We start from the raw sequence: 27,893 nt of genomic DNA on the forward strand, positions 1-27,893 counted from the left end.
GTCATGATCTCAGGGTCCTAGAGTCAAGCCCCATGTCAGGCTCCATGGTCAGTATGGAATCTGCTAGAGAATCTCTCTCTCTCTCTCTCCCTCTGCCCTTCCCAAAACCCTCCCCTACAAAAGCACATAGGTCTGTGCATTCTCTCTCTCTTTCTTTCAAATAAACAAATTAAATCTTCAAATATATATATATATATATATATATATATATATATATATATATTTAAATTGTTCAATGTGACAGATCTCTTTTCCTATGGTTAGTTAGGTCACACTGAACCTAAAGATTCACAGTTTAATATCTCCATATTAATATTCCTACTAAAATGTTATGGCACCTTTGGTTCCTAGTTTGCACCCTCACTGTCTCATCTTAAAATAGAATCCTCATATCATGGATTTATTATCCGGTTTTTCCACAGAACTCTATTTTTAAATCTTTAGCAATGAATTCCCCAGAGACTTAATGAATTGGGTGTTGATTTTGTTTCAAGACCCAACTGAGACAATGGAAACCATTTGTGTAATGGCCTTCCTACACCACCATTCTAAGAAAATGAAAGTGGCAGGGGGGCAGGGGGAGGGCCTGGATGGTGCAGTCAGTTGGGCATTCAACTCTTGATTTTGGCTCAGGTCATGATCTCAGGATTGTGAGATCGAGCCTCAAGTGGGCTTCTGCTCAGCATGGAATCTTCTTAAGATTCTCTCTTTCTCTGACCTGTTGTTCTTGCTTGCTCTCTCTCTCTCTCTCTCAGATAAATAAATCTTAAAAAAAGAAAGAAAATGGAACCAAGGCTGAGAGGGCTGATACAAGTTGGCCAATTTACAAAGCAGGAATGGCAAAATTGAGAAGTTTAGTTCCCCTGAAAGACAAGCCAATGTTCTTTCTCTTCACCTTCCTCCTGTAACTTCTTTGGAAATCTCCAAGGCTTCTTTCAAATCTTGAATATCTGGAGGGAACTATTTTATTATTTCTAATCTCTCTTCATTCCACTTTGTTGTATAATTTTTCTATATTTCTTTCTACCTCATAATTTAAATATACCCATGACTCTCAGCACCACACTGCCCACCACTGTCACTATGCACAGCCTTCTTAATTGAGAGGGAACCTGAGGCAAAGCAAAAAAACTAAGATGTTAAAAACATGTAAGCCTGGGACTTCCAGTTTCAAGATGATATGGACTGGGCACATTTCCCTTTATGTATCAAAAGAATAAATGTTTTTAAAATAAACACAACAGGGTGCCTGGGTGACTCAGGCAGTTAAGCCTGTACCTTTGGCTCTGGTCATGATCTCAAGGTCCTGGGATCAAGCCCTGCATCAGAGCCCTGAGTCAGGCTCTGTGCTCAGCAGGGAGTCTGTTTCTCCCTTTCACTCTCCCTCTTGCTCTCTCTCTCTCAAATAAATAAATAAAATCTTTTAAAGAAAGAAAATAAACATAGAATGGATATATATAGATGGCTAGAAATGAAAAGAGGAACTTTCAACAGACCACAAACAATGTAGGAAATCCTTCAAATATATAAAGTTTCTTCGAAGCTACAGAGCAATTCTGTATGCCCACTACAATACTTCATTAATTACCTCATGACTAAACCACACCACTCTCCATTATATTATTTGACCTTTAGCTTGGAGCTAAAAGGAATGAGAAAGGAAATAATATTTATACATTTTTTCATTTAATCCTCAAAATAACTATAAATTTGGTGTTATTGTTCCTACTTTGCAGATGAGGAAATTGCATTCCAGAGAAGTTAGAGTCCTCAGAGCTAATAAGTGACAGAATGGAAATGGGAACACAGGTGTTTCTGGCTCTAAAGCCTGAGTAATTTCCATTACACCAAGTCATCCCCCCACATAATGGGAAGACAAGCACTTTTTACACACTACCATACAGCAGGCATGGGACCAGGTGCAAAATTATTAATGCACTATGCAGGTGGTTTGGTTTGAGTCAGGAATTTCCAGGAAGAATTTGAGTAAGACAAAGATGGCTAATCTGGTTTATAGTAAGAAACCCTGAAGAATGTAGGGGACATATCAATTCCTTGGGTCACAGAAGTCACAAGAGCCATTCAAGAATGGAAGTCATCTCATCACCACTTACTATAGTCACCACCCACAGTCTCTCTTCTAGTCCCAGCTTGGACCTAGAGTGCACATTTATCAGATGACCAATCAGAGATTAGAACGGTGAGCTATGGCTCTGGGACTGAATCAAGATCAAGTCCAAGTCCATGGTCTTGCTCTCATTAGCACATGCCCTAACACTATGGGTGCTCTCAGACATAAACTACATTTTATTTCCTTGAAGACTTAAAATCATCACTGAGGTAACTCTGACAAGTCCCACGAGAAAAACAAACCAAGAGGCACCAATGCCAGTCATTCTCCCACCTCCTGGAAATCTCAGCAGCCTTCACAGAGGTTGATCATGTGTGCCTCAGTCTCTGACTTCAAGCTCAGAGATCTCACAGGTGGATCCTCAGGAACTCCTGGCAGACTTCAATAAACATTTTTCCCTGTTGTGATTCATCCCATTAGTTTGACTTTCTGCTGTAGCAACAGATTCTTATTTTAAAATACTCTTCTCAGAGAAAGAGTTCAACAACATGGAAAAAAAGAAGGAAGAAATGAACTAACATTTATTAAATGTCTACTAAGGACTGGACTGTGCAAGATGAAGTGCTTTCATTATTTTATCTCATTTAATTGCTACAAAACCCCCATAAGGTAAGGTGAGTGTCTCATTTTTGGCAGGTGGTGAAACTGAAGACATGTGAAGCTAAGAAACCTACTCAAGTTAATGGTAAGGTTGTGAACCTGAGATTCAGACATGGGTCTATTTGACAATGAACTCCATGTTCGGGCAGCCCGGGTGGCTCAGGGGTTTAGCATCACCTTCAGCCCAGGGTGTGATTCTGGAGACCCGGGATCGAGTCCCACGTCGTACTCCCTGCATGGAGCCTGCTTCTCCCTCTGCCTGTGTCTCTGCCTCTCTCTCTCTCTGTGTCTTTCATGAATAAATAAATAAATAATCTTAAAAAAAAAGAAATCCATGCTCTTTTCATTAAATTACCTTCTATAAAAGAGAAAAACTGTGAATGTAATCTATACAACAGCCTATCCTTAATATCCATGGACTTGTATGTAAAAGAAAATACTGTTAGGTAACCATCCTTACACTTTTGCTAACTTCTGTTTAGAAATAATTTGATATAAAATATCATTTGCCTCTTTTTTGATGGGGGGGATAGTCTGTCTAAATACAGAAAATATTGCACCATTACCTAGTAAATTGTTTTTTTTACATGCCACAGTTTATCATCTGCAGATACTGTCAGAGCCTGATGTTTGAGTCATTATGCTTATGGGATTTAATTTTTAATGATGCAAAAATTATGCACAATATACCATCATTTCTCTCCCAAACCCAGAATCTGATAGCTAATAATTGCTCCTTACTTAGTTTGCTGACGCTCCGTGATATTAATTAGAATGCAACTGGATTCAGAAAAGTGACTCTCTGAAAATGGCCTTTATGGATTCTGTGCTCATTTTCTTCCAATAACTTCAAGATTAAAGTTGTTGGGTACACACATCAACAATTTTTTCCCTGACAGATTCTTCTACAAGCAAGTTATAAGGTCTGGAAAAAGCTAGTTGGTGACCTTTCCACTTCTTGCGACTGCAAAGAACTCTACAGTTGTATTAGCATAATACTAGCTGGTTAGTTTCATAAAAAATAAAAATAAAAAAAAGACCCTGCTGAATGGAAATGATTTTTTTTTTTTAAAGATTTTATTTATTTATTCATGATAGACAGAGAGAGAGAGAGAGGCAGAGACACAGGCAGAGAGAGAAGCAGGCTCCATGCACCGGGAGCCTGACGTGGGATTCGATCCCGGGTCTCCAGGATCGCGCCCTGGGTCAAAGGCAGGCGCTAAACCGCTGCGCCACCCAGGGATCCCCTGGAAATGATTTTAATATTGAGGAATTGGTACAATAATAATACATGAAAATCTATTTTAACTTTGAAGAATATTTTCCCTGTAACAAATTGCAACTCCTGTCTCCCATTTGTAGGCTGCCCCTCTCTACCACATATCATGGACAGGAGTGCCACTCTTGGACCCAGGAAGAGGTGCATGCTCTGGATCCCGGGCTTAAAAGACACCACTCTAGGGACACCTGGGTGGCTCAGCGTTTGAGCACCTGCCTTTGGCCCAGGGTGTGATCCTGGAATCCTGGGATCGAGTCCCACATCAGGCTCCCTGCATGGAGCCTGCTTCTCTCCCTGCCTGTGTCTCTGCATATCTCTCTCTCTCTCTCTCTCTCTCTCTCTCTCTCTGTGTGTGTGTGTGTGTGTGTGTGTGTCTGATGAATAAATACATAAAATTTTTTAAAAAGACATCACTCTAGGGGCCCCTGGGTGTTCAGTCTATTAAGTGTCTGCATTCAGCTCAGGTCATGATCCCAGGTCTTAGGATCGAGCCCCACATCAAGCTCCCTGCTCAGCGAAGAGACCACTTCTCCTTCTCCCTCTTCTACTCTTCCTCCTTGCATGCATGCATGCTCTCTCTCTCTCTCTCTCTCTCAATACTAAATAAGCTCTGAAAAGAAAAGAAAAAAAGGCACCACTCCAGAATCCTTCTTCAGCCACTCCCCTTCCCATGAGCTAAGAAATCTACATGGCCAAGAAGACATGCCTACCAAAAAACAATACCTTCCCTCTTACTACACCACCAGAATGCACAGGTCTAGGCCTAAGGGGTGAATGCAGAGAAGGTACTTATTTGTGGAGCTTGGGGAAGAGCTTGCACAGATAGCCTGGGATGTACTCGTGAGTGCCTCTGAGGCCTCTTACAATATAGGAATATGTGAAGGAGGGAAGGAGGTGGACTGCCTTCCAAAAATTGGGCCTGCCCTCCCTGTACTAACCCATTCTACAGTTCAGTTCCATGGAGTCCAAGAAGTCTGAATGCAAACCTGTCTTCCATGTCATTATGAAGGCATTTGCTAACTAGGCTTACAACTTTAAATATTTAGACATATGATATCTAGGCCTCTATTTATACTTGGTCCCGAGCCTCACAAAAATCTGGGAAAGCCTGCCAGACAAAAGAAAAAGACAAGAATAGAAGGAAAAATTTATTCTCTCACAGTTCATCATCACTTTTTCTGCTAGTAAATCTTCAAATAAACAACTTGCATTCTCTAAATGTCTCCATCAAATAAATGATTTCCTAAAGGTGAAAATTATTTCATTTGCTGACTACATTTCAAAATTTGCTTAGAGCAAGTAAACATTAAATTACCCATTCCACATCTACCCACAGAGTATGGTAAGAGGGCTTGATGAACCATACCGAAGATCTCCCCAGAGCCCCTTAGGTAGTTATACATTCCATCACATTCCATTCCAGGACCATGGTGCACTGGTCACACCAGCAACTGCTTCTGCTACGAACAGCTATGTGAGCCACATTATCTTTGTGGTATTGAAGTCCAGGTGAATAAGAGAGTGAAATCACAGCCCTGAAACCACATTTCCTGGAAGTTCATTTCTCAAGGTACATTTTTTAGTATTTTTGAGAGGCAATTTAGACATACAGAAGGCCATGAATTTTCAAATTGGATAGATAGAGAGTTGAGATTTAGCTCTGAGTCATTAGAACCTTATTTGTCATGTACACCAACTTTCTGAACCTCAGATTCCTCACCTGTAAAATAATATGACCTAGTTCATCAGGCTATCTTACAGGTCAAATGAAAAAATGGGTAACACGCCCACTGAAATCTTTGGCACATAGCAAGTGCACAATAAATGTTGGTTCTCACTTTTCCCTTTTTTCTCTTCTACAGCTGAGTTTGATTCTTATCTGGATTTGCTATCTTTGACAAACAAATTGAATTTAGTTCTTCAATCTGCAAGTAATATTTGGCTCCTGAATATCTCTGCCCTCTGACCTATTTTGGATCTCATTACTTTATTTCAATCCCCTCTCTGTGTCTCATATCCACCCTCCCACAAGAGTCGCAAAGCAAGGGAGGAAGAATGAAGAATGGGAGGAAGGTCACTCATCCTTCATCACTGCCATGTCCAAATTGCTATCAAGAGTTCTTGACGACCCCTCACATCAACATGAGTGTCCACCCTCCTCGAATTTGGTACATGCTTGCAAATTCACATATGACAGGAGCTCTATAAATTTCATTCTTCCTATAACCAAGATAATTTGCATAACAATTACAGCTACCAGGAGACATTTGACTCTGCAACATGCACCATTTGCAAATCTCTGCAATGGAGAATCACTTTTGCACTTGATGGAAAGGAGAAGGTGGGGGAGTTGGTCATTTACCATAATGACTTTTTCATGATAAGCAGCCGGCATCTGTGATTATTTCCAAAGGCAGTGAATAGGTTCAAAGTCTTACATTATTGGACTTTAATTAGGAGTCTAGTTTGCATACATTTTAAATGTTAATCACTGTTCAGTGAGCCGGTGAACTCAGATAGGTCACCCACAACCTACTCTCTCCATAAAGAACATATTCTCTTTTTCCTTTTGTTGAGATGTAAAGTACTGTGGGGCAGTGGCACAAGATTCTGTTTCTCAAAAGAAAATGGCAAAGGACAGGAAGAGTTCAGAATGATGACTGAGGTTAGCAAATCTCACCACTTTCAGCTACAGTCTTATAACTTCCTCCTTCCTCCCCAAAATGTGGAACAATCCATACTGCCTATAAGTTTTGTTGATTTTGAACACTATTTGGGGACCTCTGGACATAATTTCAGGCACAGTGGCACATATGGAAACAGAGTCAAATATTTTTGGCCGAAAATTAGTCTGAACTGTATTTGAGCAAGTCATCTGAACTGGGAACCCTAAACCTAGCTCAATTTGCCAATTTCATCTCCTGGCAAAATGATACTAATGCAACAATTGTATTTTCTTGGATAAAACAGTCCATTATTATAAAATTATCTCCTTCATATTTTTCTGGTATTAAAATGTCTCTTTTATAAGATTTGTTTTTAGTAGGTAATAGTCATGTTTATTTGTATTTTAATGTGTCCTTGCTTAGTAAATTTAAAAGTTGGTAGGTCTCTTGAATTAAAAAAGAAGGAGGAGGAAGAGGAGGAAGAAGAGGAGGGAGAGAAGAAGAAGAAGAAGAAGAAGAAGAAGAAGAAGAAGAAGAAGAAGAAGAAGAAGAAGAAGAAGAAGAAGAAGAAGAAGAAAAAGGAGGAGGAGGAGGGGGAGGAGGAGGAGGAGGAGGAGGAAGAAGAGGAGGAAGAGGAAGAAGAGGAGGAAGAAGAGGAGGAAGAGGGGGAAGAGGGGGAAGGGGAGGGGGAGGAGGAGGAGAAAGAAGAAGAAGAAAAATCCCTGGTGGATGGACGAAATTCTCAAACCTGCAGAATGCTGAATTAGCTGTACCCCAATTTCCAGGATTCACCAGGTTAGAAACCATGTTGCACAGGTCTGCTAAAGACCGATATCCTGACTCTACTATTTTGACTCTACTATTTTGAGATCTTTCTTTTCCATCCAAGACAACGTTTAAAAACCAATATTTCTCCATTTCCTGCTTCTCCTTTTTAATGAGAAAGGACAAACACTTGAAAACAAAAATGTACGCAAGGTGCTTGAAGATAGAAATTATTTCCTTAAAGTGCTTTAATCATGCTGTTGAAAACCACTTCCTCCAGTGGCCTAATCACATAAATCATAATAGAAGGTTAAAGACGAAGTTCAACTGTACCAATTGCCTGAGATAGTTTCTCAGAAATGGATTACTTGCTATTAAAAGGTAAAGTCATTCTGCTACATATTAGTATGTTCAGAGGGTTTCTACATTGTAGCTATACATTTCTTCTTGATGGTGAACATGGATGTTTGGTTTGGAGATATTGGGAAGGAAAAATTTTTCCTTACCCTTCATGATTGTTTGGTTTAATAATCAGATTAACATAAGACAGATTAACAGGAGAAAAACAAATTTAATTTTGTATGTATGGGAACCCCACATAAATGAGAGATTCAAAAACAGGAGGATCAAAGGAGGTATATATGCAATCCTGAGCTAAGGAATGAGATAGAGACCCAGGACCTCAAAAAAAGAGGAAGGCAATTCACAGAATGATCAGAGGAACAAATATTTGATAACTACATGTCTGTCTGTCCATGCAGATCACTCAGATAAAATTTATCTCCAATAATAACTTTTACTCTATGTTACTTTTCAAGTAGTACCCAAAATTACAGCTAATTTATTACATTTTTATTACAAATCAGGATATGAAGTTAAAACTATATAAACCAATCCATCTATTTGTCTTAGATTTATTATATATCCCATAATCTCCTCTGTGACTATATATCTTTCAGTTTACAAGGCTCTGAACCTCCTCTCCACATAAGAATCTTTACTTGTTTTCCAAGGCATGTTTCATCATCCTCATTTTGGAGAGAAAGCACATAAAGCAGAGTTTCTTTAATTTCCTCAAAGCTCTCTCACTCAATAGGCAATGAATATTCATATCATACGATCCATCAATCCCACTTCTGGGTATATATTCAAAGGAAATGAAAACAGAATATTGAGATATCTGCACTCTCATGTTCACTGCAACACTATTCACAATAGCCAAGATATGGAAGCAATCTAAGTGTCTGTCAATAGATGAATGGAAAAAGTAGGTGTGATATATATAGATAGATATAGATATGGATATGGATATAGATATAGATATAGATAGATATAGATATAGATATAGATATATAATGGGATATTATTCAGCCATGAGAAAGGATATCCTGCCATTTATGACAACCTGAATGGACCTTGAGAACATTATGCTAAGTGACATAAGACAAAGACAAATACTGTATAGTATCATTTACATGTAGAATCAAACTCATACATAGAGTCAAGCCCATAGAAACAGAGTAGAGGGGGACCTGGGTGGCTCAGTTGGTTAAGTATTTGCCTTCGGCTCAGGTCATGATCTCTGGGTCCTGGGTTTGAGCCCCACATCAGCTTCCTGCTCAGAAGGAAAGTCTATTTCTCTCTCCCTTTCTCTTTCCCTTGGCCCCTCCCCACCACTCTTTCTCTCTCTCTCTCTCTCTCTCTCTCTCTCATAAATAAATAAATAAATAAAATCTTTAAAAAGAAAAAGAGATGAAACATAGAGTAAAAAAGTGGTTGCCAGGGGCTGGGAATGGGGATATAGGAAGAGGTTGGTGAAAGGGTAAAAGCTTTCAGTTATAAGATGAATAAAATCTTTGAAGATCTAATGGATAGCATGATGACAATAGTTCATAACATTGTATCATATAATTGAAATTTTCTATGAAACTAAAACTTAAATGTTCTCACATACAAACTAAATATGTGAGGAAATGGATGTGTTGATTAGCTAGATGAGAGGAATCTTTTCTTGATGTATATGTATCTCAAATCATGATGAGGTACACTTTACATATCTAACAATTTTGTCAATTATACTTCAATAAAGCTGAAAAAAATACCTACTCTGCGTGAACCACCATTGTAAATGATGATAAGATGCAAAAGGGACAGAACATTGCCCTCAAATGGCTTAGAATCTATCAGCCAATCTAACTAGACAATCTGATTTCTAGCTGACTTTAATTCTCCTACAAAGAGAGGAAATTAACCACATTGTTTTAAAAAGGGATTCTTAATCTTATAAAAAATTTGCTATACATTTCCTAAATGACAATAGACATTTAAAAAATGAGTTGATGTGCATACAACTATTGGAAAACCATATCTGTTACTCTCACAATATTGGAAACAGTTTAGTAGTTATTTTCTGTTTTCCAACAGTAAGAAGTAATTTTTATTACATAAATTCTTGAGTATAAAACAGTAGGAAATAATTTCTTATTACATAAATTCTTGAGTGTTTTTTGTTTTTAGATAAAAAGTGGTCTTGAAAGCAGGCTATGTATTTACTGTGAACTTTTTAAAACAGTATCACGAATAATATTCACTTTTTTCCTTTTCCACAGACTCTTTTTTTAATATGGCTTTAAAATATTTGCCAAAATGCATTTGCTTTATAGACTATCAATTTAATATGACCATTTCCATATAAGCTGTAAAAACTACAACACTATTATCATAATCAATATGATATCAAGAAACAAAAACGAGATCTAATTACACTTTACTGTAGTCATATATCCACTTAATAACATTCATAAGTTACTAGTTACATAATTAAATGCCAGAGGTGTTATCAAAGATACATTTTAAGGTCTAATTAACTGATAATAATTATGGTTCAATGCTAAGTCTACATGGTAATTAGTGAGACATTAGCAGAGAAAGTCTGCTAATCTGAAAATTATGAAGCTATTTCTCACCTGTTGCATCATGGATGGAGCTCTGCCACCACAGAAATGGCTTCAGATTCTCAGGTTGGATTCAGAAAGATAAGATGTGATTTCACGTGCTGCTGGAATAAAATAATGTTTATTGTTCCTGGACTCTTCTCTTTTTATTTTTAGTTGTGATAACATACACATGAAATTTACCATGTGAACCATTTTTAAGTATACAGTGCGATGGTGTCAAGCATACTCATTGTTGTGCAACCAGTCTCCAGAATTTCTTCACCTTGCAAAGAAGAACGTCTGTCTTCATTAAACAACAATTATTTATTCCTCCTGCCCCCAGCCGCTGGCCAATCATTCTACTTCCTGTCTCTGTGGTTTCCACTTGTCTACTTATCCTATATGAGTAGAACTGCATAGTATTTGTGTTGTGTTCCTAGTTTATTTCACTTAGCATAATGTTCCCAAGGTTCATCCATGTTGTAGGGTGTATCAGAATTTCCTTCCTTTTTATGGCTGAAAAAATATTCCATTGTAGGCATGTTCCCCATTTTCTTTATCTCTTTATCTGTCAATGGACACTTGAGTTGTTTCCACCTTTCGGTTATGTGAATACTACTCTACAAACATGTACTTCTCTGTTGATTTGTTGTAAACAGACACATTTTCTGGGTCAAAAACTTGAGCCTTACTTCAACTTCTGATTGCTTCCATTGCACTGGCAATGCACACCCCTGTGATTACAAACCAGCCTTCTCCTTGAGATTGACGAGCTTTCTCCTAGGAGACAGATGGGGAAAGATCAAATGTTTACTATGTCCAGTCCATATCAGGCTCTGGAGGTGGCCTTTTGCTTCTATTTCTAAAAAATCTTTCAAATAGATATTGACCTCTCCATTTTACAGATGCAGAAACTGAGGCTTAGAGTTTAATAATTTGCTCAAGATCTCAAAGTAGGAGGGAAGGAAAACTTTTCCTCTATTCTCTGAGGTTCAATGTATGAAGGACTACAAATTAAACATAAGATACACTGACAAGAACAAGCACACAACTTTTATTGATATGTACGTGCACAGGACTCTACAGAAGTGAAACTCAAAGAAGTGGTCAGCCTCTGGGGAAGGAAGGGGGCTTCAAGAGACATAAATTGTGGGGAAGTGATGAGGAAATATATGGAGGAAATAAAGGAAGATAAAGGTTTTTTTAGTAAGGTCTGGTGACACAAGCTTGTCTCGGCGTTGACTCTCCACCTCGGGTCATAAGAGTGCCCTCCTCTTCCTGGTAGAAGGCGGACACTCTCACAAAGGGAAATCTATATCCTGCTTTTAGACAACTTAAGGAGAGGGTAGAGAACCCTTCCTGCATCTGCCGATTCTCGACAACTCAAAATAACCTTCATGCAAAAGTGACATATTTGGGGGTGATATGTTGTAAGTCTCTTCAGTAGTAAACAGTGAAATGAGATTAGAATCCAAATCTTTTGGACTCTAAATCCCATGCATCTTCCCACTACATAAATAGTAAATAGAAACAGCATTTGTAGATACAAATTATATCATTTGTGGGGGCAGGGGTGTCATTCTGCATGCCAGATGTGGCTTCCTCTCACTGCACTGCCACTCCCTCTCACTGAATCACCCCATGCCTAGCCCCTTTGTTGGCACAGTGGGATGCTGAGGTACAAGATGAGGTGTTTCCTATAAGAAACTTACAGCCTACCTGGGAAGAAACAAAAAAATTTCAAGGGGAGGTTCCCTAGGTGGCTAAGTCAGTTAAGCATCCAAGTCTTGATATGGGCTCAGGTCGTGATCTCAGGTTCCTATGCTGAAGCCCCACATCAAGCTCCCCATTCAAGCACAAAGTCTACTTAAGATTCCCTCTCCCTCTTCCTCTGCCCCCATCCCCACTTCTGCATTCTCACGCATGCACATTCTCTCTCAAATAAAATCTTTAAAAAAAATTTCAAGGGAGTGAGTCTCTACAGACACATAGAAAGTCAATGAGGATATATGAATTATGATCCCTGCGCTGTCCACCACGGGTTCTCTGTTAGACACTTCATCCCTCAACCTCTGTGGAAAATGAGGGCACTGGATTAGATTTCTTTCAAACTAAATTTCTGATACGTCATTACATACATACAAACAAATGAATATTATCATGTGACCAAAGGCAAGTTGCATCAGCCCTTGATGCCTTAGTGACCTCATTTGTAAAATAGAATACCTGCCTTCCAAGACTTGGTGGAAATTGGATGCAATATTTCTAAAAATGCCAAGAATATTCTTTGTATAATTAGTGGCAGCTGGTCTTACTATATAGGTCTGCATGGTATATTGAACAAATCAACAACAAAGATAGTGATGTAGCAAAGTACCTAAGGTGTAATTTGGGGACTTCTGTTTCCCCTCATGGACAAAAATAACCCATAAGTAGGCACAGTTTGGTTTACCATTCTGACTCCTTTTGTGAGAATTAGATAGTGAGCCACTCTTAAGATTCTGTTTTCCATCTGCCAGGGAAATATCTAAGGATTTCACAGATGCCTATAAGTAGCAGGGGTAACAGAGTTTTATACAATTGTAAAGTGGAAAAAGATCTTGAAAATCATGGAGTTCTATGGTCCCCAAGCCTAGCTGGTCACCAGAATTACTCCGGGTACTTATAAAAATACAACTTGCTAGCCCAGTTCTTGAAAGATTCTTATTTGATAGGCAGTTCTCCAACTAAATTTGGGCTCTACCCTCTTACATCTTGCTTCTATCTCATGGTAGGCTACAGCTATACTTTAAAAAGTAGCTTTCTGAGCATTTCCACTTCTAAGTATATACCCCAAAAAAAGTGAAAGCAGTCACCTGAACAGATATTTGTGCATTCATGTTCATAGCAGCATCATTCGCAATAGCCAAAGGGTGGAAGCAACTCGAGTGTCCGTCGACAGACGAAGGGATAAACCAAATGGAGTATATACTACAATGGAATATGATTCAGCCTTAAAATGGATGGAAATTCTGACACATACTAAAAACATGGATGAGCCTTGAGGATGTTAAAATAAGTGAAGTAAACTAGTCACGAAAAATATTGTGAAGTTTCAATTATATGAGTCATCTAGAATATTCAGAGTCATAGAAACAGAAAATAGAATGCCAGGGACTTAGGAAGAGGAATGGAAAATTATTCCTTAATGAATATGAAGTTTCAGTTGAGAAAGATGAACAAGTTCTGGATATTGATGATTGTGATGGTCGCACAACAAAGTTAATGTACTTAATACACTAAACTATACACTTAAAAAATGATTAAGATGGTAAATTTTAGGGGTACGAATTTGCTGTGGTAGAGCATGTGGCTCTTGATCTCTGGATTGTGAGTTGAAGCCCCATGTTGGGTATAGATATTCCCTAAATAAATAAACTTTTTTAAAAAAAGAAAGATGGTAAATTTTATGTTATAGATATCTTACCACAAAGAAAAATAAAAATAAATTAAAGCAGTAAAACAACAAAAAAGTTCATCAGTGAGCAGTTCGGCCTTGTAGTGAACTCTTTTCTTTATACCTAATATTCTGAAGCTATTTTGTTTTGCTTTGCTTTTTTTGTTCTCATCGATATATATCTATCATAGAAAAATGTAAAAGTAAATAATAAAAAAGAAATGAAAACTAAAAATGACCTATAATCCTACCACTTACCTGCAGAAACACTAAGTGTGCATGTATGGGTGCACATGCACACTCACCCACACACGCACACGCACACACTTCTTAGGGTGGCACTCTGCTATTGTATTGTCATCTGCCTTTTCCCCTTCACTATGTTTTATCTTAGGTGATGACTCCTCTAAATGTTTGTGGTTGGGGAGAGCATTGAAACCAGATTCCAACATTCACCATCCCCCATGCAGACCTGCAGTTCCTGCTGAGCTTCTCCAAAGGGCTTGACCCCTAAAGGGTAAACCAAGGTCTGCTGATGCAAGGGGCCAGGCAAAGCAAGCAAAAGCAGCTTCCTGCAGCATGTCTCCTGCCACACCCCCACCCTCCTCCACCCTCCCAGTCATCCCTCCAAACACAGAGCACTGAAACCCCAGGCCTTTGGAGCATGCCCGCCCTGCCAAGAATTAGGCACCGTGCCGTCCCAGCAGATGGACTGCAGAATAGGTAGTCAATGTGGATTTCCGTGGACAAATAGGAGTATCAAGTGTGGATGTTGATAACAGGACTCCTAGGTAGAAATTTATCCTTCAACACTCAAATCAAGACAGACAGAGTCAGAATTCTAGCTGAGGGACAGATTCACCAGGACCCAAGAGGAACAGCTGTCAAGTCCTGGGGAAAGCGCTCCTGTGGAGAGGGGACAGAGACAGTGAGGCCGAGGAGCTCTCTGGTGGGCTCCCCTCACATTCTACAGAATCTTTCTTCCAGCCAAAACCAGCTTGCAGGCCCAGCCGGTGGGTTAAGCGTGTCATTAGAATGCAGAGCCGCACTTCGCAGGCTCTCCAGATACATAAAGAGTCCATAACATTTGGGCTGCAGCCCCGACTCATTATTTGCTATGAAAGTTGATGCAGTCACAAAATTAAATGGGAAAAGCGCATTAGGAAAGGTTGGAAACCCACTTAACTCATGCCTGACAACAGCAGAAGACCACAAGGCAGCTGCCAGCTTAGTACTTCTCCCCACTTGAAGTCACGACTAGTCCTTCTGGGAAAGTTCCACACAGATAGAAGCCTCTCACACGTCCTCTGGCCTGCCACCTGCGGCCTGGGATCCCCCGACAGAGGTAAGCTAGCCATGCCTGTGGCCATACACAGCTGCCCCTTTACGAAAGTCACAGGCTGATTTCTACAGGCTCCCATGAGTCATTTTAAGTAAAGCCCAAAAATCCTCATTGAGCCACAGATACTGTCTCCCTACAAGATTTTTTTTTTTTTTTTTTTTACAAAATCATGGTTCAGCCAACTATGGTTCCCAGGCCAAATTCAGCCCCATCCCATCTGACTTTTAAATAAAGTTTTATTGGAATACAGCCACATTCTCATTCACATATTGTCTATGACTACTTTCACACAATCTGACAGAGCCAAAAGGCTGCAACAGAGTCTCTGTGTCCAATTAAACTGTAAACGTTCACTAATCTGGCCCTTTACAGGAAAGGTTTGCCAACTCCTCCACTAAACCATTGTTTGTATCAACTGTTATTTGTTATTGTTATGTAAGAATTACTTGCATCTTGCAGAAAAGACCGGAAAGCAGTGGTTATTTGGGGGATGGAAGAATTATGGATAATTATTTTTCCTTTCTTTTAGATATGTGTATTTTCTGCAAATGCTATGTGTTTTCTGTAAACACAAAACAAGGAGAGAAACTTTTTTAAGAGAAAAATGAATGGATGCTCTTACTATGGAGAAAACAATCTGAGAGACCAGTTGTAGTTATACACGTAATATTAAAACCAGACCCAATTTTCTATTTTCTTCCATGGAGAGAGGTGAATTTTTTATACCAAATATAGGTTGTGTATCAATGCAGGTCATCAAGAAGCAGTATCCAAGATGTGGGTCATGCTTAGGAGAGAAAATAAAGAAAGGCTCGGTGAGATTTGTTCTACAGGTCTGACCCTAAGTAGAAGAGGAAAAGGAAGAAAGGAGGAATGGATGGAAGCATTTGGGAATGCAGTGCAGTTCTAGGAGTTCAGCAAGGTGGAGGGGGAACTTCTTGAGCCAGTTACTTATGAGCAGAGCCATCACATTTCCCAGTGATGAGCATGATTTGTTTCCTAGCCATTTACAGTCACTGACTGGGAACAGGAGGCAGGGTGGCTGAGCAGGGGATAGCGTGGCCACGAGAAAATGTAGGGATGGATTTCCAAGGCCAGAAGAGGGGGCCTTGAATCATTGCACACCTTACACTCAGAGATAGATGTGTCATCATGGTCACCCTAAAGAAAACTGTAAAGAACACATGCACAAAAGTGGTGATGCTATAAGTCATTTTATTTTTTTAATTATTTTTCTTTAAGTAGGCTCCATGCCTAGGTGCCCCAAGATAGATCATTAAAAAAAAAAAAAAAAAAAAAAAACAACCCAGTTCGGCATATAAATGAGGTTCCAAAGAGACACTTTCTTTTTGGAAACAGAATGAGAGCTCACTAATTCAACCTCCTTATTTTATAGGTATGAAGAAGGTATTTCAAATAGTTCACCCTATAGAAAATGGCCCAATGTCCTACTTCTCAGTAGATTATATCTTATATTCTATGTATCACTGATTTTAGAGCTTGGGATATTCTTGTATGGCTAAATCCATGAACAGAGACAAGGAGGTTCAGAGTGAAAAGTGGCCCTCAAATGTTGGGACCACTCTTTAGGCATGGGCCCAGATTCATCAAGATAAGGTGTTCAAGCAGAAATCAGATGCAATCCCCTCCTTTATTTCTGAGAGTTGTATGCAGTATCAGATGAAAGCTTGATTTTAAAGCTATTTAGTCTAAACCTTTCAGTTTACCAGATAAAGTCACTGAAGCCAAGGAAGTAATGAAGTAGCATGTATTGAGCAACTACTATATAAAGTAGTGTTACTAGCAGTATCATGAGTCCACCAGTAGAAGTTAGTTCTAGCAGCCGAATGAAGGCTGGTTTGGGGAGTAGAGAGATCAGTTAAGTGGTTACAATAATCATCCAGGCAATGATAGCAGGAACCGGGAGTGAGGGGAGACGTGTCTCCTTATCAAACAAGAGAGTGCAGAATTCAGGAATTAGGGAATCTGGCAAAGGAAGAAAAAGGTGTTTCCAGATTGAAGGAGTCAGAGGAAGGTGAGGCCTTTAATCAAGAGGATCAGTAAGAACTGAGTAGATGAGGACAGAAAATGAGAGAACAGTAACTAATGAGCAAACCTGGACTTCATGGTTTGTGAGGCTATGGGAACGTTGGTGTGGAGCCATGTGGTGAGTGCGTGAAAATTCAAGTCAGATCCCATTAGCAGAGACAGGGCTAGAGATAACAGGCTTCAAAGTTATGAATACAGATGTGACCACGGAAGCTGGACAGGGAAGGGAGCCTGGGGAACAACAATGTTCACAGGGCAGATGGAGGCACGGGAGCCAGCAGAGCACAGAGGGGAGAAAGACAAGGAAAGAACCGATTTCCTGCCTCATGCTGAAGAAGCCAGAAGAGAAGAGAGCTTCTAGATTGCTATAATTGGGCAATAGTGCTAATGCTACAGAGACCTCAAGTCTGAGGAATAATTTGGAGAGAAGTTGGAGGCAGCTCCAAACCCAGGCCAGAAGAGCAAAAGTCATACCCCGAGCTTGAAGCAAGTAGGTTGTGAGGAAGCAGAGCCCAGCAGTGAAGGGTCGGGGAGTGGTGGAATACCCATGGGAGAGATGAAGGCTACAGCTGGCCAACCTTGAGTTTTTCTCAATGGATTCTACTGTTTTCAGGTGCTCAGATTCTTGGGTCTCATCCCCTTAGTTCTGCATTCACTCTCATTACTGACACTTAAATTTGCCTAATCTGGTCTCTAGGTAACTGTACCCCATAGAATTCAACTGCATTAAGGATTAAATAGGATTTTGTGAGCAAGCCTCAGCACAACTATTTGTAATAACCTGCTCCAAAGGAAGCTAAACTATTCAGGACGTGGTCTGGCTCTGTCTATGTTCACAAAGGCTTAATTTTTGTCTTTTCTGAGCCTATGCCTTAGAGGAAGGAAGGGATTGCAGTTAAAAGGCTTGTGCCATGAGAAAAAAATATTTTAAAATTTCTTAGTAAATTGATCCATAAGTATAGTCAGTCATATCTTAAAACTCTGATGTGTGTATGTATGGGGGGAAGGTCTGTGTGTGGGTTGTACGTGTCTCTCTCTGTCTCTGTCTCTCTGTCTCTTTCACACCCAGGAAAACACATAGCAGATGTTATAAAAGTTACACGAGTTTTTCTGGCTCTTGGATCATCATTTTAAGTAGTAATAATATGGTTTCCAAAACATTTTTGTGTTGGCTGTGTAACAAATCTTAACTGTAAAGATGTTAAGCAGTAACCATTATATTACAAATAAAACTTACACCTGTCTCTGTCTAAAATGTTACAGTTTATTATTATTGTTGTTGTTCTAAGAAAAGGAAAAGGCAACCCTATAGGTATAACCCTTCACAAAAGAAAAATATCATGCTGGCAACTCATTATTCCAGGTTGTTATTATGTTAGATGGTAGCTTCTAGGTACGAGGCACATACCTATAATGATCACATTAGGCAGAACCTCATTAATAATAGATGAGATCTGATTATATCCATTCCTGATGTTAGTTTAATAACCTGTGGCATTTTTGCAACAACAAATAATAATTTGAACTTTTTTGCTTTCTTAAAAAAAAAAAATCATTCTTGGCACATCTTAGTACCAAGCTGGAGAAAATAGGCTGCTTTTGATTCAAGGAATAATCCCTGAGATGGGACTTTGTGGGGACTTTCAACAATAAAAATTGACATTTCAAAGAAATAATAACAATAATAATAATTTTAGACTGAATTTCTGACCCCTAGAGATTTGGGGAGAAGGGACTTGATCATTTTTCACTGTTGTCTGTCATGATTTCTTTTTTTGAGATTTGTTTTTTATTTTAGAGAGGGAGGGATTGAGAGCATGAGCGGGGTCGGGATGGGGGGGATGAAGATGGAGAAAGAATCTAGAGCAGACTCCTCACTGAGTGTGGAGCTGGATGTGGGGCTCGATCCCACAACCCCAAATTATGACCTGAGCCAAAATCAAGAGTCAGACGGTCAACTGACTAAGCCATGCAGACACCCTATGATTTTGTTTTTCTAAAATAAAATACATCAGCTCCTGTGTTCTCACCAGACCCAAGTGCCTTGTATTTCCAGGACACTTGATCCGGTACAGTTAAACTCTGTAAGAACTGAACAGATATTCTTATAAAGTACTTAGTTTGTTATTTCACATTACCAGAAACTTTGTTGCTTTTTTTTTTTTTTTCTTGCTCAGTCTTTGCTTAATCCTTCACCTTTTAATAAACCCTGGCTGTTCAGCTGAATGACAACATCGCATTTAAAGATGTCCGTACGTTTCCTTAGATGGCAAAAAGGACTTTGCAGGTATGAATAAGGATCTTGAGATGGGGAGATAATGGCAGATTATCCAGGCACGTCTCCTTCTATGGAGAGAAGGTGAAGGCAATGCCAAGTGCAGACTGAAACCATGGGCTTTGAAGACAGAGAAGGAGCCACGAGCCAAGGAATATAGGCAGCCACAAAAAGCTGAAAGAAGCAAAGAAATGGATTCTTCCTTCATATCCTCCAAAGAAACAGCCCTTCCCACACCTTGAGTCTAGACTCATTTCAAGACTGTTCATCTCTAGAACAGTAAGAGAATATATTTGTGTTGTTTTAAGCTGCTAAATTTGTCACTTGTTACAGCAGCAGCTGGAAACCAATACAGCCCTTAACTGCTTTCCTCTCCAAAAAGAAAGCAAGAAGGACAGATTGTATGGAACAAAGGAAAAGGAAAAGGAAACTCTATAATCAATATTATTATCATCTATGTTTGCTCAAACTAGGAAATATGTGTTCTGTAAACTATAATGTTCCTATTGAAAGATAATGCTTGCCTACACAGAAAGTTGGAAAATACAAAGAGGAAAAATAAACAGCCATTGGTGACATTCCATCCTTTTTCATGTATATTTATATACATAAACTATTATGTATATTTTTATATACTTGAGCTTCTATTATCAGAATGTGGGAAATAACCAAGAGAGACGGGTTTCTGTTGCTCACTTTGTAAATGAGGAATTTGAGGACCAGAGAGGTTATTCAGACTGGTGGCCCAGTCACACTACTCATGAAAGACAGAGTCTGGATTCCAACAGAGATCTTGGTTATCAACACACCTCTGTGAAGTTCCAAAGTGGGAGTAAAACTACAGGTGGGCAGAGGGGGGAATCCATCAATTTTGATGGAGACTTTTAAAATCCTCTACTGCTGGGATCCCTGGGTGGCTCAGGGCATGATTGGTGGGGGAGGGGTCCTGGGATCGAGTCCCACATCAGGCTCCCTCCATGGAGCCTGCTTCTCCCTCTCCCTGTGTCTCTGCCTCTCTCTGTGTCTCTCATGAATAAATAAATAAAATCTTTTAAAAAAATCCACTACTGCTCAAGGTAACCCACAAGAGAACCAGAAGCTTGGAATGTGGTGCTGAGGAACCTCCCCTGGAGAGCCAGTCTTCCTTTTTCCTAAGTTGACTCTCCTAACAAGCCAACGAGGCTGGGAAAACATTAGTTAGATGTAACTGATACTGAGATGAGATGCACAAATTAAGTTAAAACCCCCTTTCATAACAGCAGGCAAACTGCTCTCATCCATAGAGCAGAAGGGAAATAGAGTATTTTTCTTTTAGAGATAAGGGAGAGCAGTAGAGGGGGAGAGAGAAAGAATCTTAAGCAGACTCCCTGCTGAGCACAAAGCCAGAGGCAGGGCTTAATCTCACAGCCCTGCAATCATGACCCGTGGCCTGAGCCAAAAGCAAGAATCAGACGGTTGACTGAGTTGCCCAGCTTGCTTTCTTTCTTTCTTTCTTCCTTTTCCTTCCTTCCTTCCTTCCTTCCTTCCTTCCTTCCTTCCTTCCTTCCTTCCTTCCTCCTTTCTTTTCTTCCTGCCTTCCTTTCTCTTGAAATCCTCCAGATAAAGCCTTTCACATTCATGCATTTTATCTACTGTGTAAACAATACTGTACTACTCTGTTTTGTTCCACCTAAATTACTTGCTTTGTCTTTTCAAAAAGAACTTAGAAATGAAGAAAGAGGGGAGAGGAGGAAAGAGAAAGGGAGAAAGGGAGGGAGAAAGAGAGAAAGAAGACTTGTTGAGCTGTATGCAATGAGAAACATTGATTAACACGCTCTCACAATTTTTGCATATCGGCTTCATCCATAGGCTCCTTTTTTATTATTATTCATTAAACATTTCTATTTGTGCCAAGCAATTGGGAATTGCTTGCATTTAACAGTTTCATGCCTCGTGCAGTCAGTGATGTAGAGAAAGTAATGTAAATGAAAATAAATTGGATATTATGCCCAGCAAGAAAGCACCCCAGTCTGTATCCCGCCTCTAATGCACTGCCTAAGCCACAGTGCAGAACTTCTAATGCACTGTAATTTCCTCTTCGTAAGGTGCAAAATACAGCCCCCACTAATGGTCAATTTGAAGCCTGTTTCATAAACGGAGAGAATATCTGCCTCCCGTGAGCTCCTTGGGAAGCTGGTGTCCTCTATGGGTTCTGGCCATGACATTCATCCTGAAGGCAATTTGGAGAGAGAGACAATAGCCAATAAAGCTAAATCATTCCAGAGACATCAGAGAGCCCTCCTCTGTGCCTGGGTGGTGGAGCTGGGCTGTAGCCAATGCTGTTCTATCGACTTAGAGTGCAGTTGTTCCTCTTTCAAGGTCATTTCCCCAGTAAAGCAGAGTAAGGGAAATAGGATTGGAACTGAGATGAGATCCCTGACCCCTTTCATACAGAGTCTATAGCCACAGAAATGTGCTGCTCACTCTCTTTATTCCATGTATCTGTGGCTCACAGTCCCAGGGCTTGGCTGTTCCAGAGCAATCTAACTACATGGTTCTAGTCCATGAGAGGATTTGTTCATTCTTATGTTAGGATCTGAACCCAGTGATGATATGGTGGAAATGGTAGACGCAGGCTTGGGATGAACACTTCCCACACACCAAACACTACTGCAAAAGCCATATATTTTCTCTCTCATTTAATTCTCAAATCAACCCTAAGAGTTAGAAACTATTGTTACCTCCATTCCCTACATGAGAAAACTGAGGCATAGAGAGAATACATAACTTCTTTGAGACAAGAGTAGCTCTTACAAGGAGGAGCCAGGATTTGAACCCCAGTTATCTGCCTCCAGAGTCTTTAGCCAACATCCCTTCTGCCTCTTACCCATCTATTTTTGCTAATTCTCACAGCAACCCCCAGGACTGGTAACACCATCTAGATTATACAGAGTGAGGACAACTGACCTTGCCCAAGCTCACTCAGCTTCTCATATTTGTTTCTAATTCCACAGGGCACTGGTTTTGCAGACATTTTTCTTCTGCTGAAGTCTTCCTAGAGGCGAAAATTTATAGGAAGCTTGGGGCCAAATAAAACTTTTCCGTTCGGAGCAAGAGAAGGGGGAGCCCTGCCACTCTCTGCACCCCCACTTGCAACAGAGGACCAACATCCTCTTTGTTCCTGTCACAGCACTTATCATAATTTATAATTATTTTATGTCACAATGTGATACTTATTCACTGACTATTGGCATAAGAAGCCTGTAAGGGCTGTGAGGACAAAAACTAAGTCTATCGTACCTGCCATTGTAGCACCCGGCCACGCTCCAGGCGCATGGCAAGCATTCAGTAAATAACTACTGAGGGGCGCCTAGGCAATGCAGTCAGTTAAACATCTGACTCTTGGTTTCATCTCAGGTCGTGATCTCAGGGTCTTGGGATCAAGCCTTGCATCAGGCTCTGAGTTGGGTGTGTAGTCTGCTGGAGATCCTCTCTCCCTCTCCCTCTGCTCCTCCCCCTGCTCATGCTCCCTCTCTCTTTCTCTCTAAATAAATAAATAAAATAGTTAAAATAACTAGCTAAATAATTAATTACTGAAATGTACTAGTAAGGTAATATTTTTTTCCCCAAATCTTATTGCAGAGTAAATCAAGACAAGACAGGACTTCCAAAAACTGGAGAGCAGAGGGAAATGTTAAATGAGGTTTTCGACTGATTGAGGCTTTCGTTGACTTCTGCTATATATCACTTCGTGGGGACCCTGGGCCTAAACTATTGTTGCTGCCACTGTCCAGAGAAATTGAGTCAGTGAAGCCACCATGGGCTCAGTTCTCAGCCCAGTGGACCCCCAATGAGCGGGAAGAGAGGATGAGCCCAGTGAGCATCTTTTAGGGAGGTCGACAGCTACACTGATGCACAGAGGGTTTTTTTTTCTTATTTCAGTGTGAGATGTCTACCCACACCGTACCTGATGAATTCCCAGAGTAGCATCTACTGAAACATTTCAGTGTTCCAAAGGTTTTTATCAGGAAGTTCTGCTAGAAACATAAAGCAACCATTAAAGTAGAACTCAATAAATGTGGCTAGGTCAGATAAAGATGTAAAGTATTCACAAAGTGAAAGGAAATCTAGAGAAATATTTTTAGCAAGTTTGATAGACAGTATTAAAAAATCACCCCGATTAATGGGAAAAAGGCGCAAGACTCCCTAGACAATTCTGCAAAGGAATAAAAAGACAATTTTCCAAAGAAGGAATATAAATGGCAAATAAATATAAAACTCTTCAACTGCACTCCAAAGCAAAAGAACTGTGACTTAAAACCACAAGGCAATGTCATTTTTTAAAAGTCAGGTTTATTGAAGTATAATTTATGTACAGTAAAATTCACCCTTTTCAAGTGTATAGTTCAGTGAGTTTTGACAAATATATACGGTCATGAAAGCACCAGCAAAATCAAGATATAGAACATTTCCATCACCCCCAAGAAATTCCCTCAGATCTCTCTCCTGTCAATCCTTCTCACACACAAACCCTGTCCAACATTTTTCCCCCCGATAGTTTTTCCTTCTCTGGGATGTCACATAAATAGAACCATACAGTAAGTGGCCTTTTGAGTCTGGCTCAATGTCTTCTTCAGTCTATCACATTTGTAAAGGTGTGAAAGGTAATAATACTGCTGGTGAGCGTGCTCCAATACAGCTAGCATGTGTATAAATTGGTATAAGTCTCTTGGACATAAACTGGCAATATGTATCAAGAGTCTAAAAATATCGATGCACTTTGATCACTAATTTCATTTCTTTCTTACTTGCATGAAACTGCTTCCAGTGTTGAGACACTGGCAAATGTCCAGGTTTGTTTTACAACTTGATTTTATAGCAAAGAAAGACAATTCCAATCCCATGCATCAGGAACTGCTTTTTGGTTGGCCTTTCTCCATGGAGTAGGATCTTCACAGATACCCACCAGAATGTACTCGAGCTTCTAGGTCAACAGAAACATTATGGAAAACTTTGGAGGCAGAAAAACAGCAAATATTTTTGCCAACAAAGAAATTTAGCTCATTATCATCCCTTCATTTTTCCCTTGTCCTTTGCATTACCTACCAGGAGCTTTTCTAGAGCACACACAACATATACATTCTAGCCATCTTCTGAAAGAGGAAAATAAGAGAAGAAAATTTTCTTTTAGATAAAATTGTCCTTATTTTGCTTCAGAAACACTCGTCATGAGCAGAATGGTGTCCCTGGTTAGATCACTGGCCTGAGCAGCATAAACTGACCACGCAAGTTGAATGAAGGCAGATAGCATCCCAAAGAGAGAGCTGAAGAGAAACTCGAGTCAAGGAAAGGAGAGGCACAATGCATATCCTTATCACCCAGGAACGAATTAGATCCATGTAACTGCTTTCAGTGGGAGATAGAACAGCTTTCTCTCTTTCAATATGCATAGTCAATATACATGATCTTCAGGATTCCTGACCTTTCCTTCAAGAATCCCAGTTATTTGGGCGCCTGGGTGGCTCAGCCATTGAGCATCTGCCTTCAGCTTAGGGCATGATCCTAGCGTCCTGGGATCAGGTCCCATATCGGGCTCCCTGCTTCTCCCCCCCCCTCTCTCTCTCTCTGTGTGTCTCTCATGAATAAATAAAATAAAATCTTTAAAAAAAATCCCAATTACTTCAGCAGTAATTTCCAAACAGCTTCTGTCAACACTTTGATCCCAGTTTAGGGAAACACTGCTATCTAATTTAGAATCCTGGTCCTTCTCATCTTCACATTTTTCTAATGAGCATAATTCACAGAGGCTTACTTATAAATGAGTATGGAAAGTCACAATGGACTGACAAAGCCAGCAACATCCCTACAAGTGGCCAAGCTCAGCAGAAGCTCTGACCTGTCATCTCTAGTCACCTCTTCCTCCTAATGAGAGCACAGGAGGTAGAAAATGTAATACCTGCTGGGAAACACTAGTCACAAGAGAGGTTGTGACACATCTGTCCTTAGAGATGGTGAGAATATAAAGAGGCCCATCCATCTTGGATTGCTTTGATGCTTTCCTGTTTTAACCATGAGGCTGGTTTTGAGACTTTGCTCACTTCTATGATTTTACAGAAGGTAAGTTGGGTTATTCTGAAGAAATTGTCCTAAGTAACCAACTAGATAATGTGTTACATTAATGTATGGAATTATTCAGTCCTAGAGACAATTGCCCATGTAGAATAGGAAGACCGTGAAGTGAAAAACACAGCATCCATTCATGAATCTCTTTTCCCTAATTCCTAGGACCCACTGGACCTTCAGGATGAATATTTCCCATTTCAACTCAGCCAACCTACCTTGGCCCTGAAAAGAACCAATAAATCCACCTATAATTTATTTAAAAACCTTCACAGCACTCCATTCAACCAGTTCATACAACACGTTCTCTTAAAAAATGGTCCCATCACTGGGAATGAGAAAATACAAGTGAGGGCCACACTAGGTTTAGAGTGACCACATTTAAAGGTTTGTGGACTGGAATTCCAAGTGCATCTTGTCTAGATCCTGACAGAGCAAATACTCTGCATTTAGCCACAACTGATGGAGTATGTGTCCACAAACATTTCTTAAAGAAATGATGAACAGAATTTCATCCACAATTTTCCCTTCATTCAAGGAGCCCTCAACTTCTAGAGTAAAATTAAAAGCAATAAACACTCAGATTTTCTTTATAATTACAGTATTTTGTTAGCAATAACGAAATACTTTTTTTTCCGTTTGCATCTTGAGTCCCTTTAGAAAGAAATGTTTCATGAGCACACGATGTGGAAATGACCCTACTGTTAATGTATTGTTTCTATTCCGTGTGTAATATATTTTTACCCATGGTGAACAAAAGAAGAAATGATGCACAGGTCTCCTTAAGGGGAGTAGGAAAGAGGGAGACACTGAGAACACACAATTTTACTGTAAAAAAAAAAATCTCAACTAGTACCTGTAGATAGCTGGGAAGAATTTCTATAACAAGATGGGGAAAAAGTTGGAACCTTCATTCACTGAACTCTTCTAAACTTCTCAGGGTTGCCAATGACAGAAGCAGAGGGGGCTCTCAGATTCAAAGTCAATGCACTATCTACTAGGCACTGTGCTAGATGTGATCACTTCCATCATAGCCACAGGCAAAGGGCCTACACCTTTGTAGAAAGATTTGGCTGCCCTTTGCTAACCAGAGAATGCAACAGGACCTAAAGAAAGAGACTATCAGGATTGAGAGGCCAAGTGTCAGAGACCAGGGAAGCCAACAGTACAGCTAGCATTGACTGCTACTTTAGAGCAATTGATAGAGCACTGATATTCAGAAGAATTTCCAAAGGCTACAGAAATCCAAAGAGATGAAATGAAAGCTCAAGTTCAAGAAGAGTTTTCATGGTCACCAAGGTCTTCTCCCAAGACACCTCCTTACCATAATATTCCTTGCCTTGACCGTATTGCTGTGGTCCCTTGCAGGACAAAGTCGGAAATTAAAATTTGTCAGGATCCTAAGAATGAATCCACATCTCATGTTAAACAAGCTAAAGAAAATAGTATGTCAAACTGAAATACCAGTTTATTTTTTTTCAGTGAGAAATCAAAGAGAGTGTATAAGGTCCATGCAATCATTGTTTTCTGGCTCTGTACAGAGATATTTATGAATAATCTATTAAAATGTACCTAAAAACAAATAATAGTGGGGCACCTGAGTGGCTCAGTTGGTTAAGAATCTGACTTTTGGTTTCAGCTCAGGTCATGATCTCAAGGTCATAAGATTGAGCCTTGTGTTGGGCTCTGTGCTGGGTGTGGAGCCTGCTTAGAATTCTCTCTTTCCCTCTCTCTCTGCCTTCCTTGCCAAACTCCTCCACTCAAGCTCTCTCTCTTCCTCCCCCACCGCCAAAGAAACAAGTAATATAAAACCCAGCTCACGTTTGGTTAAGCAATAAATAGAGTTTATTGACTCAAGAGCTCAGAAAGTCTGTGGTAGGGAGTATTGCAGGTAAGGCCTGATCCAGCAGTTTTAGACTATCACCAAGGATTAAATTTCTTTCCATCTATTCATTCTATTTTTCATCATATTGGCACACTCTTAGGATTACTTCTTTTCATGGCTACAAAATGATTGCTTGCAGCAATAAAATGTATGCACATTTTTAACAATTCAACTTCAGTAAAAGAAAGATGGCTTCTCTCTGTCCAGCTAACAAACAAAGTCCTAGACTTCACTTTGATTGGGTCAACTTAACCCTGGATTAATCACTGTAGCCAGAGGATTGGTTTAGGCCTAAGTCAGTGTCTACCCCTGAGCCAATCACTATGACAGAGAGTATGGGCTTAGAAGAATTGGTTTATGGTTGATCTCTGGAGTTAAAGGATAGCAATACCACCCAAACTGTGATACAATGGTGTACAGGATATATGGA

General features: G+C 39.8%; 1 long non-coding RNA gene across 2 annotated transcripts in view; it reads right to left on the minus strand.

The window, feature by feature from the left end:
- LOC111098074 overlaps nt 1-22,603 on the minus strand; it is a 67,645-nt gene extending 45,042 nt beyond the window's left edge. For both annotated transcript variants that reach the window (XR_005366891.1, XR_005366892.1), the window contains exons 1-2: nt 22,426-22,603; nt 10,408-10,496 (exon numbers count right to left, since the gene is read on the minus strand). This is a non-coding gene — a long non-coding RNA (uncharacterized LOC111098074). The remainder of the gene's footprint in view (nt 1-10,407; nt 10,497-22,425) is intronic.
- Nucleotides 22,604-27,893: the final 5,290 nt, after the last annotated feature.

This window comes from Canis lupus, chromosome 11 (genome assembly GCF_011100685.1).
Source record: "Canis lupus familiaris isolate Mischka breed German Shepherd chromosome 11, alternate assembly UU_Cfam_GSD_1.0, whole genome shotgun sequence".
In the NCBI taxonomy this organism is placed as follows: Eukaryota; Metazoa; Chordata; class Mammalia; order Carnivora; family Canidae; genus Canis; species Canis lupus.